Source organism: Microcaecilia unicolor, chromosome 2 (genome assembly GCF_901765095.1).
Source record: "Microcaecilia unicolor chromosome 2, aMicUni1.1, whole genome shotgun sequence".
In the NCBI taxonomy this organism is placed as follows: domain Eukaryota; kingdom Metazoa; phylum Chordata; class Amphibia; order Gymnophiona; family Siphonopidae; genus Microcaecilia; species Microcaecilia unicolor.
The window spans coordinates 614,558,909-614,564,908 of record NC_044032.1 but is presented as its reverse complement, the minus strand read 5'-3'; the positions used below and the strand labels follow the sequence as shown (position 1 = coordinate 614,564,908).

Below are 6,000 nucleotides of genomic sequence, written 5' to 3'. Positions count from 1 at the left end.
GACAAAATAAGAATCTAGTTACTGCATGAACATCAGCGACAGACCTGTCTGACATATTGTGAAGGATGATCTCCATTTCACAGCCTTTCATCGTGTTCCGGCACAAGTCATTAATGACACCATGAAACAGAAATGACTGGAGCAGGCCGTGGCTCTGCTTTGTCGGCTCAAAGTTCATGACATGAAACACATGTTCTTCACTGACAAAAAAAACTTATGTCTGAACCCCCCTGTCAGCAACCAAAACAACCGAGTCTGGACAAGTGGGAAGAAATCTGACATCAAGCCAGCTCGTCTCTTATCCAGTGTGAAACATTTGTGCAGCAGGGATGGTCTCGTCTCAGCTGGCATGTGTTTTAGTGGCAAGGGATGACTGCACTTTGTGGACAAGAAAACTAAAATTGGCTGTGCATATTACACTGGTCATCTTCTTCTTAATCTCATCGAGGACTGCAATCAACTGCTGCCCACTGGATTCATCTTCCAGTAAGATGGTGTGACAGCATACACAGCATGCATTGTGCAGGACTGGCTTGGGGCCAACTGTTCAGATTTTATTAGGAAAAACCAGTGGCCTCCAGATTTGTCAGAACTAAACCCCTTGGACTACTATGTCTGGGGAGCAATGTTGGAGGCCTATCACAAGCTCCACCCAAAGCTGCAAACAATTGCCAAACTCAAGGAAGCACTGCAGATGATCTAGGACAGCCTGCCACAGGGACCGATTGACAAAGTGACTGAAGGCCTGTGTTACAGCTGGAGGTCGACACTTTGAGCGTTCACAGCGACTGCAAAATTCTGACACATTGTTAATTGTGTCATTTGAATGAAAATATTTTACTGTGTTTTAGCTGAAACATTTCTAATGCCCAAAAATCACTAGGTAGTAATGCTAAAATGTCAGTAACATCAACATAGCTTAAGATAATTAAATGTTGTTTAGTAGTAATATGTAAGTATGATAACTAAATAAGTAAAATTTGTCGTTGAAATTCAAAGCGGTTGCTGAGAAAACAGTAAAAAATCTCTAGGGGGTTACTTTTTTTTTTTTTGCCTCGCCCTTCTCCTTATTTGTGGACTGTATATAGTACAGACAGTTTTGCCTGTTTGTGCTTGGTTAGAAAAGTACCTGCAGAAAAAGAACGTGCAAGTGTCTTTCTTAGGTAAGTTTCAAAGTGAAAGTACATCTTTTCTCTGAAAATTGGTGCAAAGTTCATGGGTAGAAAGTGCTTTTGGAGTCGGCAGCCATGCAGGCACTATCTAAATTTCCCTTATGTGTACAGTATGAAAGCAAATATATCCAAAGTGCATGTGCTGGTGAGGAGCAATTGTATAATTTAGGCACACATTTACGCTCTGCTTGCACGCATACATGTCTAGGATGTGAGTAATTGTACACTTACTTGTGAAAGTGTCAGAAGGGCATCTACACACTTTTTTGTAATGGTGTGCCAAAGTTACATAATGCGTACCTGCAAAGGGGCATACGCAAGGTCTGAGCATGGGCAGGGCACCCAAGTTATGTGCATAAAATTACACACATCCCTGCTGCATTTATGCACCCACAGTTATGACAGATCCATTGTTCCCTCTAAGCTGAGTGGGAGTTCTCCACCTACAGTCCTGCCAGTGGGGGGTGCTGTGTCACTATCACATTTTCAATAGCGAGGGGCAGGCAAGTTCTACAGGACTTCAGGGAACCTGCCTGTCCTTTGCAATTGAAAACACAATATTGATGCACTTCCACCCATTGGCAGCAATGCAGCTGGAGGACTCCTGCTCTGCTTAGATGGCACAGTGGCCACATCAATGATTCCTCTCTCTCCTTCTCTGCCCATATTCAACAGATCGCCAAAACCTGTCATTTCTTTATCTACAACATTAGCAAAATCCGCCCCTTCCTTTCTGAATACGCTACCAGAACCCTTAGCCAAACCCTTGTCACCTCTCGCTTGGATTATTGCAATTTGCTTCTCACTGGTCTTCCACTCAGCCATCTCTCTCCTCTCCAGTCTGTCCAGAATTCTGCAGCATGACTTATTTTCTGCCAACATCGTTTTACCCACACTAGCCCACTCCTCAAGTCACTTCACTGGCTCCCTGTCTGCTTCTGCGTACAGTTCAAACTTCTCTTACTGACCTTTAAATGCATCCATTCTGCAGCCCCCCCCCCCATTACCTCTCCACTCTCATCTCTCCCTACATTCCTCCCCGTGAACTCCGCTCACTGGACAAATCTCTCTTGTCGTCCCTCTTCTCCTCCACCGCTAACTCCAGACTTTGTTCCTTTTCCCTCGCGGCACCTTATGCCTGGAATAGACTTCCTGAGCTTGTACGCCTGTATGCCTAGCTCCATCTCTACTTGTTTTCAAATCTATGCTGAAAACCCACCTTTTCACCACTACTTTTGGCTCCTAGCCAATACTCAATTGCCTCCCCTTATTCCTTCTCACCCAGTACTTCTCTCGCCCTTAATTGTCTTGTCTGTCTGTATTTTTAGATTGTAAGCTCTATTGAGCAGGGACTGTCTCTTTGTGTCAGGTGTTCAGCGCTGCGTGAGTCTGGTAGCGCTATACAAATGTTAATAATAATAATAATCTATGGCTGGTATAACTGTAGACATGTAAATGTTTTTTTGGGGGGGGGTCATTGATTCTGTATACTTTATTCATATTTTATAAAGAACAGCAGTAAAGTAATTTGTTATAGCTGGACAATTCATGAGTAGCACATTCTAGTAAGAATTTACCCTTTTTTCTGTAAGTACAGACAGTGGACTACACCAGGCATAAAGAGGAATGCTTATTTTCTCCTTGATGGGTGTAGTAGACAATGCTTGTAAAGAACACTAGCAATTAGGAGAAAGACAACAGTGAGGTAGGGTTGGTCTTCAAACGTTGTAACCGATTAGCCCACGTTTGCCAATGATCTCTCCAATATAAAACCACATCAGCACCTCTGTGGCTACCAAACCATTCCGAATGGCTTTCTTTACTGTGAGCTGTGCAAGACAGCCACTCTGAAAGGCACCGACCATCTTTTTCATGCTCTCTATCATCTTAGGGATCTCAGCAGGGGTTGGAGGAACAAGCTCAACTTTGGCATAGTACCAGAATGTGGCTAAACGGGGCCTGGAGTATGTCACAGCAGCGCTCACAAGCTGCGGAGTCCAGGTGACAACGGTCTTCACAAATTTCTGAGCTGCCTGTGCCATATCTGCAAAGAGACCGCACAAAGCCTGAGCAGTGCAGTGTGAACCTAGTAGTAGTGTAACCTCCTTGGTATTAGTAACAGAGGAGGCAAGGTGGTGGATGATGCTAGAGTGGCTCTCAATGTCACCGCCAGTGGAGGAACAGAGAAAATACGGAAAAGAAAACCGCTAACGTAATAGAGACCCGCTCAATGTCACCTCCGTGCAGGCCTATACGTTGGTAAGAGGCGGGACATGTAGACATGTAAATGTTAGGCCGATACTGGGTGTATTCTACAATGGAATCTGGGCACCCATATTTCTTTGATCTATCTCAATGAAACCTATGGAGAGTTGAAGGATTGATTTAGCCCTCCATCCAGGAGTGACAGAGTTCACTTAATTAGATTGTAAGCTCTTTTGAGCGGGGACTGTCTTTTCATGTTCAGGTGTACAGCACTGTGTACGTCCAATGACCAGTTCTCTCTTATGTCATACGGCAGCTTTGTTATAATCTCATTTATGCCCCATGCAGTATCCAAGTAGTACTGGAAGGTTTGGATCAGCTTTGATGGCTTCCAGTGTCTGTAGAAGATCTAATTCTTATAATTTGTTATTATCTCTACTTGTAACCTTTGGGAAACTCCTAATTCTCTTCATCAGTGCCTTTTGGATAGCTTCTGGGCTGCCATAGTGCTGGTCAAGTCTGTCCCACATTTCTTTCAAACCTCTGGTGGGGCCATGCAAATATGCATCCTATAATCTCTTTACAAAATCGGCTGATTCAGTTCTCAGCCATTTTATTATCAGGTTCATTTCTTGCTTTGGAGTGACCTTCATAATTGCTATGGCATCCTTAAAGTCAGATATCCACCCTCTATACTTTTCAGGGCAGTCATTGAACTGAGTAAGCCCCATGTTCACCATCTATTTGCGAGCCATATATATTGCTAGATCTTCTCTCTCTTAAGTCTTCAGCACAATGGCAGTAGGTACCTGTGGCTGGCTCTTTGCTGCAATTTGTCAGGAGTCAGATGTGGAGTGTGGCTGGTTGGGAGCCTCTTGCTTAATCACAGTATTTTTAGCTGATGCCCTCCCTTAGCGCAGCTGCTCAACCTTTATTTGAGCCCAGTTCCTGTGTGGCACCAGAGTCTGTAGATGAAATGAAGCAATTTCCCTCAGTGTGCTTTCCTGGAATGAGAGCCAGTGGTTGTGGATCCATATTTGTGCGAGTGTGTGGATCACTGTGGTGGTGGTCTACCTCTGTGGCTTGCTTTGCCTTTGGCTTGCTTCGCCTTTGGCTTGCTTCTTTCAGAAGAGCTAGACTCTGGTGGGGTATGGAGGGTGGGACATACTTTCCCTAAATCTGATGACTCTTCCAAGTCAGACTGTGATTGTGTGCTTCCGTGTGCTAGGGTATGAGCCTTCCCATTGGCTGCAGTTTGCTTCTCATGATCTTCAAAGGCAAAGTGGCTAAGGTGGCTCTTCCTGCCATCCTGGCTTTGTAGCTGCTTCAAGTACCTTAATTTGGGCCTCAATGGCAACCATTTCTTTCTCTTGCTGAAGCACCTCCAAGAAAATGTTCAGAGGTGGCATCAGCAGTGGTTGCAGCAGCATCAGTAACAGCCACTGCTTTTCTCCCTCTTCCTAGATTAAGTTTCTCAGTTTTTATGGCTTCTTCTTGCTGACTATAAAGAACTTGTGATTTGGTGGCTTCTGCTTCTATTTACAATTTAATAGCAATAAAGCCCATAGCAGACATTGCCAGAATGGCTTCTCCTGTGTGATTTTGAAGTTCTAGAACTTCTAGATGTTCTAGAGCTACATCTAGAGGTGTCAGAATATTGGGATTCATTCTTCCCTGCAGGATCTGTGTGAAGTTCTATGCCTTTAATTGCCTCTGCCACCATGGCCTGGTGTGGGAGATCTGTAACTTGCTGTCTCTCTCTCTCTCTCTCTCTCTCTCTTCTCTCTCTCTCGGCTAAGCTATCTTCTGTATTTTTCATTTTTAGAAATTGGCAATATTCTTCTGACTTGTGCTGGTACTGCTTATAGATTGACTGTTATTACGCTATATGGACACTATCAGTTTTGCCTTTTTTTTGAAACCTCAAACATATCTTTCTCCACTTTAAACCAGATCTTGTCCAAAAGAAAGAGGTATTTGTCCACTTCTGTTTCATAATTTTCTCTGGCCTTTTCTGTAAGTTTGTGTATTTGTGTGTTCTTTTTAAACTAGTAGGCTGTCCATTCTCATCTATGTTCCCTGCATCATCTAGCTTGGCTTGAACATTTTGCTCAGTCTGCTCAGTTACTTCACTCTGGCACAATAGAATCTACCATTGCTTTGCACTGGTAAAAATAAACTCTTTTCACTTTTTTTTCCTTTTCTTAGAACACCCTCTACAGTGACTGTGAACTTTGGCTCTGTGCCAGAATTGTTGTTGTTGGTTTTTTTTTTTTTTGCTAGAGCAAGATGGGGATGTGCATTATTTCCTTCCTCTGCTCCTAAACAGTACTTGTTTTAGTTAATTATATATGCATTTTTGAGTTTTGTGCACAGGAAATGGGCTCCCAAATGTCTGGAGCAGCAGATAAGAGATACAACTTTCTTGTTTGTGAATTTTTGTTAAAAATTGCTCTTACAGCATACACTATGTAAACTAATGATAGCATTCCTCTGTTACCATACATCTGATGCTTTGAGTAAATGCACTGAGAATTTATTAAACTTAAGTCCACTTGAAGAATCCCAAAATTTTCACTGAGACCCACAAGATTTCACTGTTCTGGCCTTTCGCTGGGGTGAT

The 6,000-nt window shown here is 43.2% G+C and overlaps 1 pseudogene; it reads right to left on the bottom strand.

Annotated features, from left to right (window-relative positions):
• Positions 1–2,805: 2,805 nt before the first annotated feature.
• Positions 2,806–3,432, bottom strand: LOC115462693 (annotated as a pseudogene).
• Positions 3,433–6,000: the final 2,568 nt, after the last annotated feature.